Genomic DNA, 14,320 nt, shown 5'->3' on the forward strand with positions numbered 1-14,320 from the left:
ATTGCATAACTTTTCCCAAAATTGATATTTTCAGAAAATGTTTGTTTTACTAGATCAACAATACCATAAAGAATCATCCTCTAAATCTCATGGATTTATCTCTTACACTGAATAACCCAGTTCATTCAGGCTGTGCAAAGGCTAAAAATAAAAATTCTACTCGTGATACTTTTCAAATTTTTTCGATTTGTATATCATCAAGCTATTAAAATGAAACATTTTTCTCAGGAAAACATTTTTTCCGATCCTTCATTTTAATAGCTTGATGATATACAAATCGAAAAAATTTGAAAAGTATCACGAGTAGAATTTTTATTTTTAGCCTTTGCACAGCCCTGAATGAACTGGGTTATTCAGTGTAAGAGATAAATCCATGAGATTTAGAGGATTGATTCTTTATGGTATTGTTGATCTAGTAAAACAAACATTTTCTTAAAATATCAATTTTGGGAAAAGTTATGCAATTTACCAAAATAACTCAACTAAAAGTTATTTTTGTTAATTTTTACTAAATTGAATAACTATCTTGAAAATTGATATTTCCAGACAATGTTTGTTTTATTAGATCAACATACCATGAAGAATCCATCCTCTAAACCTCATGGATTTATATCACACCGAATTTGAAATGTTCTGTCCCAAAAATTCAAACTTCAGTCGCTTATATCTCAAAAAGTAATGATCGGAAAAAAATGTTTTCCTGAGAAAAATGTTTCATTTTAATAGCAATCGAAATAGCAAATAACAAATAGCAAATAACAAATCGAAAAAATTTGAAAAGTATCACGAGTAGAATTTTTATTTTTAGCCTTTGCACAGCCTTGAATAAACTGGGTTATTCAGTGTTTTTTGGGTTGACATATTGACGGTTTCAACTGATCGTGTTAGAGGATGTGCACGTATACTGATCGTCGGTCCCGGCTGAAGTAAAACAGCTCTAACGCCCATTGTCTGCTCAAATATCACTGCATATATTCAGGCTAAGTGGAACTTTCCTGTACAGAGTTCCCACCACCAAAACTCCATTCAAAATTAATTTTCAACTAGTGACATATTATGAAGTATGCGCTTTCAATCTGTCCTGTACTATAATTGATTAGTCTTCATACTCAAATTGAGTGCTTAAAGTGTTTCTTCTCGGATTCATGAGTGAATCTTATAGCTTATAGAGTAAAGTTATAGCTTTCAAGTGTTGCCAAACCTATTTTGGATTCAAAAGCGTGAACAATAGAATCTTTTGAATTAGAATCCCAGTTTGTGAATAGTGATTTAATATCAGTGGCGGGGATTGGGGAGATGTCACAATAATAATAAGTGGGATGGTGAGGGTTCATCATACAATTTAACATACATTAACTATAGATATTAACTGTGGCTCACAAGATAATGAAGAGAAAAATGATGCTAACTTAGGAAGATGTAGATGTTCACATTTACCCCCACTACATTTGTTAGTAGGCCTAATAAACAACAAACTAAACTTGGGTATGTTCTAATTTTCATTGGAGGGTTCATCATACAATAACTATTGATATAATTGTGGCAAACAAGGTAATAGTGTGCCAACTTAGGAAAATTTAGAACTTCTACTCAGGTGTTAATACTAAACCACTCATTTTGAGTCTCTTATATCATTTTTATAGAAGATGGTTTGTCATGCAATTTAACATGCATTAAACACTGATATTAACTGTGGCTAACAAGGTATAATAGAGAGAAAAGGTGCTAACTTAGGAAGATGTAGATGTTCACATTAACCCACTACAATTGTTAGTACTGAGCTACTAATTTCGGGTCTCTTTTAACTGTCATTGAACAGGAATTTTTAAGTATCATATATTTTCCCACTTCAATTAATCTACTTGTTTGATAAGTCATGATTAGAAAAAGCATGAATACTTCATAACAAAATTATAAGAGACTCAAAATGAGTGGTTTTGTATTAATAGCTGTAGTGGGTAAATGTGAAGTTCTAAATCTTCCTAAGTTGGCACACTTTTCCTCCATTACCTTGTTTGCCACAGTTAATATCAATAGTTAATGTACATAGTCTGTATAATAAGTAACCGGACTGACCTCAGGAATCCCGAGTCCCGAACCGCGTCCCCTTAAGTTGTCTCTTGATCTTGGGGAACAAAAATAAGTCTGGTGGTGCCATATCCGGGCTGTAAGGAGGATGTGGCAACGTTACCCTCGACTGTTTGGCCAACTGCTCGGTGACGAGCAGGCAGGTGTGTGACAGAGCATAGTCGTGATGGAGGATCCACGAATCGGCAATCCCCGGACGGACTCGACGAACCCGGGCGGGTAGTCGACGGAGCACCTCTCTGTTGTACTGGTCGTTTACAGTTTGGCCGGGTGGAAAAACTCTTTGTGAACGGCCAGTTCTACAGAGAGGTGCTCCGTCGACTAACCGCCCGGGCTCATCATTTCGGATCCCACCGATAGGCATGGACGTTTGATAATCTCATAAATCAGCCAAGCACAAGCAAAACGATCATGTGGGCATCAACCCCAAAAATATATTTCGTGGAACAACGAGACCTATGAGAAAAAACTCCCTCCAACGAAAACTCCTGTGTTGAAGACTGGAAATCTCTAACTATCACAAAAACCAATGAAAACAAATATACTTAATTACTCCTTGGCACTACAGCTAATTCAGAGCCTTGACTTCCTCCAGAAAGCCTCTCCATTCGTCTCTATCAGCAGCCTTACGTCTCCATCCCCTAACACACAGATTCCTAATATCGTCCTCCAAATCCTCCAGCCAACGCTTTCGCGGACGTCTTCTCAGCCTTCTCCCTCCTGGGTTGTTTCTGAAGACCTGTTTTACAACTCTTGAGTCACTCATCCTCTCAACGTGTCCCAGCCTCCTCAAAACGTCTCACTTTCATCTCGTCAACAATTTGACATTTCTGGTGCAGATAACAGAAAACAAATATCCTCAGACAAAATACACGCTCCAACCAAAACGGAGATTAAGTTTCAGTTGCACAAAAGCCTGTTGAATTTAAACCGTGATTAAATACTCAGAGAACCAAATAGAGGAGCCTTCTTTTTGTAAAGGTCTTCTCTGATTGGTTTTCGTGGCATTTAATCATGATTCAAATTTAACAAGAATTTGTGCAACGGAGATTAAGTCTCAGTTGCACAAAAGCCTGTTGAATTTAAACCGTGATTAGACGAGAACCAAACAGAGGAGCCTTCTTTTTGTAAAGGTCTTCTCTGATTGGTTTTCGTGGCATTTAATCATGATTTAAATTTAACAAGAATTTGTGCAACCGGGCCTGAGACTGGAAACCACTATTGACACAATAACGCCATCTTCACGACAACGAGGAAAAAATCAACAACAGTGAGTAACTATCAACTGCAACAACCACAAGAAAATATCAAAAGGGAGAAATTCGTAATAAAGACGAGGAAAGATGAACATCGTTGATCAGAACTTCCAGTGAAAAATATTGACAAATTAGGAAACGAAAGCAGTTGGTAGAACCAATCCTACTACAGCGACCACAAGATGAATGCATATTTGGGATATGTGACATTTGGGGTAACACCTTGTAACAGAATATGCCGTTCAAGGTAGTGAGCTGAAGCAGTCATATGAGCTGCAATTGCTACCTCAACAATCTGATTGATTGATACTTTTGAAAGCTCCTCTGTGAAAAGAGATCTGTAACTTTAAAATCTGAAACGAAATTTTTTTATATATTTATATAGTATTTTTACATTTGTAACATTTTATTGTGTTTTATTTGTAATTTTGTTTTGTCTTGTTTTGAGTGTTTTTAATAAATTGAAAATTTTAATAATAAAAAAATAACAATCAGTTCAACTGTGAAAACAGATTACTAAAAGCGTGAACAAATAGAATAATATCATAGAGAAACAATAGCGTAAGTAGATATCACATGGTATAGGGAATTTATGTCGCAACTTTTACTGTTATCTCAAGCTGATTACTGTCGATTATTGTCAATTTTTACTGTTTTGTTTGGGTGATAGTGTATGAACAGTACAATTTGAGAGACTAACAGCGTCACACAGCTGCATAGGAAAGAACTATGTAAACTATCGGCTTGGGATAACAGTAAAACTTGCGACATAAACGCCCTACACCATGGGATATCTACCATGCTATCGTTTCTCTATGATAATATATTATACTATAGATGAGGACATTAATGATAATATTGACGTTGTTCATCTAATTCAAAGACAATACAATTTTTTTTATTTATTCGATATGATATTCAATGGACATGTTCCTTGTATTGGGAGCTGAGTTTGGAGACAGAGTATCAGAGGAGCACCTGGATGTTCAAAGCAGGGACAGAGCTGATGTACCTCAACAAGTATTCCTTCACCGCCACACTAAAGTTGTGTTCCATGTGCAATCTAAGACAGGAAGATGATATTACTGTATGGCTGTTCAGAGGTTCTATTAACAACTGTATGGCTGTTTGTCCTGTCTTGGAGGAGATCAGGAAGTTTCTCAAACTTCTAGAGATCTTTGTTCTGCCTTGGAGGTACCAGAGCCCAGCTGATACGATTGCTCAGTGGTGAGGATTGGCTGTCAGTGGCGCACCATTGCCAAGTGGTGTGGAGGTACAAGTACAGTACGAGCTTGTCATGGAAGTCAACTACTAAGATGAGAAGACTGCCACCGATGTTCGACTACCATGAAAGACCATTACTATGCACAATACTAGGAGGGGACCTTTCAGAAAGGCTACCAACCTCAAAGCACCTCAGACGGTCGACAGAGACCTGATTAATTGTCTACGAAAAAACCTTAAAAAATGAACCTTCAAAAACCTAGAAATTCTCAAGATATCAAAAATGTATACTTATTAAGAACATTCTAGATTGATACATTTTTGTTGTTTTCAATGATACACTATTCTATTCTATAATATTACAAGATTCATGTATTTTAATTATATACTGAACAAAATAATGCATGAGAAAAAACACACATAGTGCTTCGACGTAATTAAGGCTATTCGGTACACTTTTTTCATTTAAATTGGATAATCTCTTTCAATATAATTGTTAAGATCATTTTAAGAGTGAGAAAAAGTGGCAACTGAAATTTTTAAGTGGTCTAATAAGCGAGTTATGGGTTGTTGAAGTGCTTACTCCGTTATCTTTCCAGATCATAAACGGTTTCGACTATATTATTAAAACTTCTCTTAAAAATTCAAAAAATGTATCTTTCCAAACTAAAACATTTTATTCCCCATATCGATCATAAATAAAAAAGTAAAATTTTTGTAAATCTGATAACTAATTTATTGATTTTGGCATTAATCGCGAAAAACGCATATTAGAACAAAGCCAATGATATACTGAATGTATTAAAAAAAAACTCCAATGGAAAATTCGAAACCGTTTATGATCTGGAAAGAAAACGGAGTTAGCACTTCAACAACCCATAACTCGCTTATTAGAGCACTTTAAAATTTCTGTTGCCACTTTTTCTCACTCTTATAATGATCTTAGCAATTATATTGAAAAAGATTATACAATTTAAATAAAAATAAAAAGGTGTAGCCTACTGAACAGCCTTAACTAATCTATGCAGTCTTCTTTAGAACGATATTTCAGTATATTAAAGACCATTGTTTAAACAATTGAAATTGAAAATTATTTAAATGTGGCAACTTTAAAAGCTTAACAAAGTTGGAGTTGAATGATAATCAAATTAAATGATAACGATTATCTGCTATGCGATATTAAAATGTTAATTTTCCAAAAAAATTAAATAACTATAGTGAGGTCCATGTTTTAATAGCAGTGGGGAAAGATGAGAGAACAGTGTTGCCGATTCTCGGCCTTGCACTGCCTTCTTTAATTTCTGACCCCGGTATATTTAATGTGATATTAAGTGTTCATTATTGTTTTAAATACGGTAATCAATTATATTTTATTGAATGAAAAAGACTAAGAAATTGTCAAAAACCACAGATTTATTGATACTTAGAAAGACCGGTTTCGGTTCTTACACCATTGTCAATCTCTGATAAACGGTTTATCAGAGATTGACAATGGTGTAATAACCGAAACCGGTCTTTCTAAGTGTCAATAAATCTGTGGTTTTTGACAATTTCTTAGTATTTTTCATTCAATATGAATAATTACCACAATATCAACTTGTCAACTACACAAAAAATTATATTTTATACGTCAAGGAAAAATATTCTTAAATGACCTAATGAAATATTTTCAGGATTGAGATTAAGTATGTTTTCAATTGATTATATTTCTGCATTAAAGAACAATCTGGGAACGTTGTGGAGCTAGAAAAGGATAGCTCCATCTACTTTGTTGAATGATAGACAAGGATAGCAACGCCAATGTTAATCAAATACTGCCATTATAACGCAGACCTCACTATTTGCTTGAATCCTATCAGAATGAAGTGATTGAAATAGATATTTAAAAGAATCAAAGTTAATTTTGAAATAAGAATTCAAACTTGAAAGGAAAAGACTTCTCCACTAACCTTTGAGTCATGAAGTAGGGTAGCCAAACCTTCGTCTTGAAGTTCAAACAGTTATACATTTACTTCACTAACCACTGAATTATCACTTGTTGTAATTGCACTAATTAACTTCACTAATAAAATTCCGGAAGTCAGAACATAGGCTTCACTATAAGAAACGTTGAAGGCTTCACTCTATAGAAGGTATTCCAATGTTCGTCTATGAGAATGAAGCTGAAATTTTATAATCTGAAACAAAAAACTTCATAAATTTAACTGAAAAACACAATACTGCAACGATCCAGTATAAAGAAATAATTAAAAACAAGAAATTATTGAATGAAGAAAGAAATGATTAGTAAATGATAATGATCAGCATGATGTAATTTAGGATGATATGTGATATGATTTGTACTCGCAATGCACATTGAAGATATGTACTTCCTTATAAGATGAATCAACATTTGACAAACAGATTTAAATGAACAGATAAACAATAGATGAACAATAAATATAAACAATAAGTAAGCAATAAATTAACAATACATAAACAAATAAACAATAGACAAATAGAATAGTATATAAATTAAATTTAAAGAACAAAAAACTTATAACTACTACTCATTGACTCTATGGGCCTTGTAGAGCCTTGGTCTCCTCCACAGCCTTTTCCATGAATCTCTGTCCTGTGCTCGTAGTCTCCACCTTCTGACGCCCAAGGATTGGTGGTCTGCCTCCACGTAGTCCAATCATCTCTTGCGTGGTCGGCCTCGTTTTCTTTGTCCCCCTGGTTGCTGAGATTAATAAAATAATATTTTTGGCCTCCACATCTCTACTCATAGTCAACCATTCTTCCATAGTGATGACATATAAAACCGAATCTGACCAATTATTTTTACAAAACAACGATTTCTGTACTTGAATAACAATTGAAAAATGTATTGCTTGAAGAAATGAAATCATACAGAACTAGGAATTACAATAATATTTGGCCTCCACATCTACCCTCATATTATATAAATCAGTATTAATACTTTTTAATGGATTAAGAAACAATAAACATTAGAGGATTAGTATGATTGGGCTTGTCAATTTGAAGAAATTGGTTTTAATATGTTTCAAATGAATTATGAAGTAACTACCTATTATTGGAGGATGGATGCTACTACTATTATAGAATCAATAAGGCTAAAAAAATACAATTAATTTTGACAATAAGAGCTGGCTTAACAAATTGAATAAATTGGTATTAATATTTTTTAAAGAAATATGAAGTGATTAATATTAGAGGAACTGATGTGTGTATAATTATTATAGAATTAGTAAGGCTTTGACTTGTCAATTTGAAAAAAATACAAGTAATTTTGACAATAAGAGCTGAGCTATGGCTTAACAAATTGAAGAAATTGGTATTAATATTTTTTAAAGAAATATGAAGTGATTAATATTAGAGGAACTGATATGTGTATAATTATTATAGAATTAGTAAGGCTTTGACTTGTCAATTTCTAGAAATTATTATTATTAAAAAAATTAATTTTGAAGAGATCAATGTTGAAGGAATGGGATTATTATGATTGTATAATCAGTGAATTTAGTATCATAGTATGTTTATAATATAATTTATTAAATATTAATATAATTGATATTATATTTAATAAATATATATGGTACTTCAATAATAATAAATTTCAAGTATTTAACACTTTTATCAGAGATATTGTGGAACTTCTCCATATTAAGATAAAGAAAGGAAAAAGAAAAAAGATGTTGTCGAATTCCACTATAACATTTTTATTCACCAAAACTAGTTTTCAGTGGCCACTGAAGATGTTGCCATAGGCAACGAAAACTAGTTTTGGTGAATAAAAATGTTATAGTGGAATTCGACAACATCTTTTTTCTTTTTCCTTTCTTTATCTTAAATTTCAAGTAAATTTATTATTATTGATTTATTAAACTCATGTATCAATTTCCTGAACATGAATTTTTAAAATCACTTGAGTTCTTATACTAGACATTACACAAAGGCCTAATAAATACACTCATAGAAGCAAAATAAAGGAACATTACATAAATCACAAAAGTACATAAAATTGCATTACAATTTAGCATTTTAAAATTGCATTGATAGCACTAATGCAATATCAAAAGTTGAAAATGTAGCTGTAACTTCATAATCTGGAATTTTCTAGTTCAACTGTGAAACACAACATTGAAAAGAAATTTCATCTTATAGTAAAATTATAAGTAGATGATGATCAATATGATGCAATGGTAATGGTACAATATATGACTATTTTAATCCCGAAAAATGCCTGACATAACATTCAAGACATCATATAAGTGGCAACTAGAATGCAATAAATAACATAATTCCAACACACTCCTGACATCATGTTCAAGACATATAGTGAAAATGCAACAAGTAACCACACACAACCGGTTCAAGATGCAACATAGATCTTTCTAAGCATGCAATGAACCGGGAACGTACTCAAGAAACAGTGCAAAAACAAATGTTGATAAAATTCTCAACTTGTTCTACAAGCAACAAAGATCATTCAAAGCATGCACAGAGTAAACATGGAGAAAAAATATTGAATGAAAAAGACTAAGAAATTGTCAAAAAAATGAAGAAAAAGATGTCAGCTTTTGAGAAGATGGGCTGAGATGAATCTGAAGCAGCATAGGTCTTGTAACAGAAACAGAAGAATCAAATACAATGTAGATAAAATCACAAATTCAAAATGTAAAACGCATGCACAGGATGAAAATGAAAGAGTAACTGAGATCTAATGTATATTTGAGAAGAAATGCTGCGATGAACCTGAAACATATGGTACTTGAAAACAAAGGAAATGAATATACAATAAATTGTACAATATAAATAGTAAAAAAGAATATATTTAATATTAGTAACTATTTCATGCACACTGAATAGTTTTGAACATGTTTCACTGGAGAAGAGAAGCCATGATGTACCTGAAACATATCAAGAAACAGACGAATTGTTTGCCCTAAAACATCTATGAGAGTTCTTTCTCTCAAAGAGACTTATTGGAGAATTCTTGGATTTCTAAAGAATATCTCTAATTTTTTTCAAGGGTCTTTACTTAAAACTAAACTAATCTATGTGATTTGCCCTACAGCATCAATGAGAGTTCTTTTTTCTCAAAGACACTTATCAGAGAATCCTTGAATTTCTCAAGCTCTCCAATTTTTTTCAAGGGTCTTTACTTAAAACTAATCTAAACTAGGTATAGCACTACCTGAACTACCAGGATTCTGGTAGTTCAGGCAGTGCTATATTTAATGTGCCCTACAGCATCAATGAGATTTCCTTTTTCTCATAGATACTTATCAGAGAATCCTTGAATATCTCAAGGTCTCAAATTTTTTTCAAGGGTCTTTACTTAAAACTAAACTAATCTTAACTAGGTATAGCACTACCTGAACCACCAGCATCCTGGTAGTTCAGGCAGTGCTATATGTAATGTGCCCTACAGCATCAATGAGAGTTCCTTTTTCTCAAAGACACTTATCAGAGAATCCTTGAATTTCTCAAGATCTCCAATTTTTTTCAAGGGTCTTTACTTAAAACTAAACTAAACTACAGCACTACCCGAACTACCAGGAGTGATGTGCCCTACAGCATCAATGAGATTTCCTTTTTCTCATAGACACTTATTAGAGAACCCTTTGAAAATCTCAAGAATATCTCCAATATTACTTACAAGAGTCTTGACTTAACACTAAACTAAACTATGGCACTACCAGAACGACCAGGAATGAATGTTTATACCCTACAGTATCAATGAGAGTATATTACTCTCAATAATACCATAGAGAAACAATAGCGTAAGTAGATATCCCATGGTATAGAGCGTTCATGTTGCAACTTTTACTGTTATCTCAAGCCGATTACTGTCGATTTTTACTGTTTTGATGGGGTGAGAGTGAAAAAACGGCACAGTATGAGAGACGAAGAGCGTCACACAGCTTCACGGGAAAGAAATACGTTGACTATCGGCTTGAGATAACAGTAAAAGTTGCGACATAAACATCCTATACCATGAGATATCTACTTACGCTATTGTTTCTCTATGATAATTCTTAGTAAAAAAAAAAAATTTTTTTATACTTAGTAGAGTGGAAGAGATCCTTGAATTTCTCAAGAATACCTCCACTTTCCAGCATCTCTAAGGGTCATCTACCCTCTTTTATGTAAATTGTGTATTTCCTTTATCGATATAGTATTACTTATAGACTGAATTGCATGCAAGTTAACTCCTAAATTAGGTTAGAAATTAGTTCAACCCCAAGCTATCAAAGATAGCATCGATCTCAAGTTCCCCGCCAACTAGCAAAGGCTAGAGGCTTTACTTTCAGTTCCCCCGCCAACTAGCAAAGGCTAGAGGCTTTACTTTCAGTTCCCCCGCCAACTAGCAAAGGCTAGAGGCTTTACTTTCAGTTCCCCCGCCAACTAGCAAAGGCTAGAGGCTTTACTTTCAGTTCCCCCGCCAACTAGCAAAGGCTAGAGGCTTTACTTTCAGTTCCCCCGCCAACTAGCAAAGGCTAGAGGCTTTACTTTCAGTTCCCCCGCCAACTAGCAAAGGCTAGAGGCTTTACTTTCAGTTCCCCCGCCAACTAGCAAAGGCTAGAGGCTTTACTTTCAGTTCCCCCGCCAACTAGCAAAGGCTAGAGGCTTTACTTTCAGTTCCCCCGCCAACTAGCAAAGGCTAGAGGCTATACTTTCAGTTTCCCCTCCAACTAGCAAAGGCTAGAGGCTATACTTTCAGTTTCCCCGCCAACTAGCAAAGGCTAGAGGCTTTACTTTCAGTTCCCCCGCCAACTAGCAAAGGCTAGAGGCTTTACTTTCAGTTTCCCCGCCAACTAGCAAAGGCTAGAGGCTTTACTTTCAGTTTCCCCGCCAACTAGCAAAGGCTAGAGGCTTTACTTTCAGTTTCCCCGCCAACTAGCAAAGGCTAGAGGCTTTACTTTCCCTTTGCCCGCCAACTAGCAAAGGCTAGAGGCTATACTTTGCTAATTATTTCAGTCTTAAATCTAAACTTAGATCTATGATGTCTTAATTCTAATTCTCTACTCGACAATTTCTATTATCGCCTTTCCTAAGTTTGCTGAAGGCACTGTCATCTAATATTTGCACTGCCAGTCTCATAGAACAGATCAGACCAGGCCACAGTGTAATAGTACTCCACCTGCTCATCAAATTAGTGCTGTACTGAGCCCGCAACCATCATGAAAAAGCTGTGGAACCACCACAAAGGGCACTGATCAGAAATGAAATACTCGACTGACATCTGCAAATATCCTACAGGGACCCTGACAACTGAAACCCTATTCATGGTGATTGTCTTAGTTCACAGCCATCCGCAAACCACAAACAAACAGTGCGCAAGTCCGTCTAGTTGTTGGCTCGGAAATGCGATCTGCAGGTCTATGACTCTAACTTGAAAGCACCCATTGGACTCAGAACCAACCAGTCGAAACTTGACACTGCCGAGAGGGTAGGGCTGAACTGTTTAATAATAGTAACCACCACAAAAATCCCTAATATCTATATTATGGGAATGTGTTAGAAAATTCTAGCCTGTCAAAAATACCAGATAACTCATACCAAATTCACCGATCCATATCTTCATTATTGTAGTAGAGCTGCTCTTCATGAATAAATTATGTCTTCTCATAATCTTTACTTCAGGTGATAACAATCCTGAAAGAATAAGAAAAGCTAAGTTAATAATCAAAATTATATTGATAAATAGTGTGTTTTGTCAACTTTATAACTATAATAGATACTATATGATTATCTCTTATGAAATAGAAATTGATTTTCTTATTCTCGTTTATTTCTCAAACCAGACTAATTAGAAAAATACAGAATTTGCCAAACCTTAAAAAAGTATCCTTAAAAAAAGAAACTTGATCTACTACTTTAAACTACGGTATAAAAAACAAAACATTGTAAATAGAAGAAGTAAGCAAACTTTTATTGAAATAATCAAATCATGCATTAATATAGACTAGCATGTTTTAAATTAAAATGATTAAATGAAATTTAAATTAAATGAAAGACAATTCGTTGTTTTAAAATATATTTGAAATCTTGGAAAAGGCAAATTTAATAGCTATGCTCAAAAATATTTTCAAGACTGAAGTATTCAAATAGAAAACTGAAAATAAATTTTTTTTATATTTGAAAATTTCAACAAAGTTGAAGTTGAATAATAAACAAATTCATAATAACAACCGGCTAGAATGAAAGCGTCAAAGATTTTTCAGAATTAAAGTTTACACTTGAAAAAATTCTTCAACTAACCTTTAGAGCAAGAAGTAGCGTAGGAAAAAATTACACTGTTTCACATTTACTTCAATAGCCACTAAATTCATTTGATTGTTAACTTCACTAATAGTAAATACAGATTGTAATAATATAAACACTTGCAAAGAATATCACGAAACGACTTTCACAACCTAACAAGTTGGTACTTGAGTCACAACTGAATTTGTTGTCTGCTTTATCCAGCTGATCGTGACTTTCACTGCCTCGTACCTGCTCAGCTGTTTCATCAGTGATGTAGAATATTGTTATCATCGAAAAAATCACACGAAAAACATTGTCACTTGTTCAATTAATAAACATGATAACGTGAAAAATTATTCATAAGACATAATATATTTTTTCTTCTCAATTTGAATTAAATTTCTGAACCCTTCTGAAAGCACCCAGTCTGAACAAAAGATTTTCAAAAAGTTGAAATTGCTTGCACAGATAGAGAACGTTTCACACTTATGCGAAGAGTGAAATTGAATTCGAATTTTTTGGGTATTGCTAGTAAGGTCCACGTTATAATGACAGTATTTGTTCAACTTTGGTTTTGCTATCCTAGTCTATCATTCGACAAAGCTGGTGGTACTATCCTTTTCTAGGTCCAAAATGATGCCAATTATGTTTTTGACAGTGTAGAAATATAATTTATTAATGCAGAGAATCGGCATTGCCATTCTCCTATCTTTATCCACTACCATTATAACGTGGACCACACTATAGCTGAATCAGGTCAAATTCACTCCAAAACTAGTGCCTAGTCGACACTTGACCTTGTCGCTGGTCAAGTAAGCTGGCCCAGCTTGCAGCTTGGCCAGCGTTGGCGAACCATCCATCCACATATCATTCGTTGGGCAAATATGTAGATATTTTGGTGAGGTTCACGTTATAATGGCAGTGTTTGATTAGCAATGGAATTCTAGCTTGGGGAGGGGCTTCCTCCTCAGTCATTGAGCCTCTCGCAGTCACCCAAAGATCAATTATAAAAACAATTTTAAAGAGAGACTTTAGATACCCAACAAGACAACTGTTTATCGAATTTCCCGTACTGAATGTTAGACAACTTTTTATTAAATCCTTGTTGATCCACATAAAAAAATACAAAACTGAACTTCTGGGAGAAACAGTTAACCATAGCTACTCAACTCGCCACAGATCCAATTACAGCTTTGAGATACCTCAGCTGACTCACGGCTCTGAATTGACAAATCCTTCATACCTGGCCCATGTCTTGTACAGAAATGTGCCAGGGGTGATTAGGGAAGCAGATGCATTTAGTTTGGTAGTGTTTAGGAAGAGGGTGGACAGGTGGCTGTACCAGATTGGTTGGGAAGCTTCAGAAGAACTACTCCAATCTCGTTATGCTTGGTGACCAACACGACTTCAAGGTTTCCAGACAATTGATTGGTATTTATTTATCATTGATATAACCGATTTGACTGTTTTGCCTTTCTGGTTTATGCTTTTTTTTC

The 14,320-nt window shown here is 34.3% G+C and overlaps 1 long non-coding RNA gene across 2 annotated transcripts; it reads right to left on the reverse strand.

The window, feature by feature from the left end:
* Window positions 1-2,254: 2,254 nt before the first annotated feature.
* LOC111055576 lies at window positions 2,255-12,971 on the reverse strand. 2 transcript variants are annotated; one of them, XR_005571131.1, is made up of 5 exons: window positions 12,840-12,971; window positions 12,138-12,233; window positions 6,518-6,745; window positions 5,200-5,201; window positions 2,255-2,918 (listed from the first exon to the last, which is right to left on the reverse strand). It is a non-coding gene; the product is annotated as an uncharacterized LOC111055576 (long non-coding RNA). The 2 variants fall into 2 exon arrangements; XR_005571130.1 differs by lacking the exons at window positions 2,255-2,918; window positions 5,200-5,201 and having other exon boundaries at window positions 6,296-6,745.
* Between the last annotated feature and the right edge of the window lie 1,349 nt (window positions 12,972-14,320).

This window comes from Nilaparvata lugens, chromosome 4, assembly GCF_014356525.2.
Source record: "Nilaparvata lugens isolate BPH chromosome 4, ASM1435652v1, whole genome shotgun sequence".
Lineage (NCBI taxonomy): Eukaryota > Metazoa > Arthropoda > Insecta > Hemiptera > Delphacidae > Nilaparvata > Nilaparvata lugens.